This window comes from Bidens hawaiensis, unplaced genomic scaffold (genome assembly GCF_021521415.1).
Source record: "Bidens hawaiensis isolate Kalapana, Puna unplaced genomic scaffold, B.hawaiensis_p1.1 tig00041946_1, whole genome shotgun sequence".
NCBI lineage: Eukaryota > Viridiplantae > Streptophyta > Magnoliopsida > Asterales > Asteraceae > Bidens > Bidens hawaiensis.
The window spans coordinates 159,060-161,650 of NW_027497444.1; positions in this window are offsets into that span (position 1 = coordinate 159,060).

Here is a 2,591-nt window from a genome sequence, read left to right on the forward strand (position 1 = left end):
TTTATGTTCAAGAAAGTCAAGCATCGTTTACTCAGGTTTCGAGTGGGTTTTGTATCGGGTCTGTTTTTGGTAATCGGTTTCAGTTAATAACGTTAAAACAAACTCATTTTTGTTCTAGATAATTTCTTTCCTCGGGTCAGTTTTTAGGTTTCGGTTCTAAAATCGGGCTCCAGGTGACGTTCGGTAGATTTTTATGTTTAATCGATTCAGGAGTTCAGACTGTAGGGATGTTCAAGGTCCGTTTTGGCCGGTTTTTAGATCAAACCATTGTTTTTTATATTGAAAACCGAAACCAAACCGTTGAAATTCAAAAGCATAGCAAACCAAACCATTACTAACAGTTTGGTTCCAGTTTGGTCTCGCGGTTTCGGATCATTGCACTTTAGTACAACTTATCCATAGTAAGAAATAGAATCTATAAACAAACGATAAAAATAGCTGTTGTCCAAAATTTCATTACGGAAACAAATCACACAAAGAACTAAAGAAGTGGATACACTCATTCAGCCTTAAACTATTACAAATGAAATGTGCTGCAAACTGACTCATCTACTTAGATTGAAGCTATTATAAAAGAAATGCATGCTAAAAATTAGATAAAGCAGAATATCATGGCTTAGTTTTCACCCAATGACTTGTAAAATAAAAACAGGTGGATTTGGTCATTTTAATCTCAAACGGGCCAGTTTAGTGTGTACCATGCTTGCTATGTTAAGCAACTATTTATTTATTAAAAGTTTAAAAAATGAAAAAAATAAACATTTTCGAGTAAACACAACCCGAACCGGATTTAAAGTGACATGGTAAATGTGACTCAAACCAATAAAAAATTACTTAGTAGATGTTATTTATTAACCTCTGCAATTTTTTTTTTTTGACATTTTTATCATTTTGACCCGTCAGAAAAAATTAACTCAAAGCAACCTGTTTATAACTAAATGTGTTGGGAATACCTTGAAAGCAGACTTTTTGCAAAAAATTACCAGGTTGATAACAGAATCTCTGCCACTAACATATACTTTAGGCAAAGAAACAAGCTGCTACACTATCACAGTACCTTGGTTTAAAAAAACGTACCTGAGTCGTGAGGCACACTAAGGCGCAAGCCTCGCCACCTTTGAGCACCTAAGGCACATGAGGCGCAATGAAAACAGCCCGATACGGTCACACGCCTTTTATACAACAAGTGTTGTTAATATTATAATGTTGCTCAAGTGGCTTTTAAGTTGTACTTGTATAATAAAAGTCACATCAAAACGTTAATATAAACAAGCATGTGACTGAAGATAAAAAATGGTCACAACGTATTTAAAACACAAAATCCTTGTACCATTAACTAATATAATTCGAAACTTAAATCATATTTAAGTAAAAATAATACATTTCCACCACTCACGTGGAAGAGATAATAAACCCCTAAGTTTCTGCATACTCAAAGCATAATAATCAAATGGGGCACAATCAATGGTAGCACTAAAAAGTCAATAAAATAATATACCAGATCAGTAAGACAACAATGAACAAATAATTTTACAAAAACTGCATTTGGCATTCGCCTGAAGATCAGTAGAAAGACATTTTAAGTATTTATAATCTAAGAAATTGTAGTGATTTAAAATACAACAGAGTAATAGAAAAGTAACCAAATTACAGACCATAAACATTCTTTAAGCCCTTTGTATGCTGCACTTGACCCGTCTCTAAAGTTCAGATAAGCTACTTGAAACTTCCGGCAATGGCGCCACCCTATTAAGATAGGAAACCGCCGACAAAGGATACGTGTTAGCGACTCGAAGCTCACGAAACTTAATGAAATTGAAACAAATTAAACCCTAGAATTTCTTTATTGCCTAAAAAAACGCTACAACCATAAATTATTTGGGGTGGAATCGATGAGCAATGGAAATTCAAAAGTCTACATGAAAAAAATACCTAGCTTGAAATAATGAAAGAATCAACAATAAACATGAATATATATCCTTTTAGATACCTTTGGCTAGTGACTTTGATATGTTTCCCGTTGATTTCCAAAGTGGATTCATCAACAACATTGATGGTTCCTTTAGGTGGGCCATGTGTAGAATCATATTTCAACATGTAAGCCTGAAAAAGACATTCATCTCATGGTTATCTTTCAACTAAATTATTATAACCTTCATATCTACTAATATGTCCAATTAATAATGTGAAGTCCATCCTTACCATGTACTTGGAATCAATAAAAGGGTCGTTGACGTCAACAACCTCAATATCATTTCTAAATGATGCTATTCTCAATACCAACCTCCCGATTCTTCCAAAACCTACAAGGTTAACGCGATGATTCACATCAATCTCTACCCATAATAAACATAACATAATTATATATATTATATATGATTATAAAATAAACAAAATTATGGTTGCCGAAGTCGCTAGACGCTACCAGGTCAGTTGATAGGGGAGTTACGAGTGCTTGGACATGGAAAATCATAAATAAATTTACGGGAAATTATATATATGTCTGATATCTTAAGTATACTAATATTTATAATAAAATATGTGAACATCAATATACATCAAATGGATACATGTTCAAATACTAAGTATTT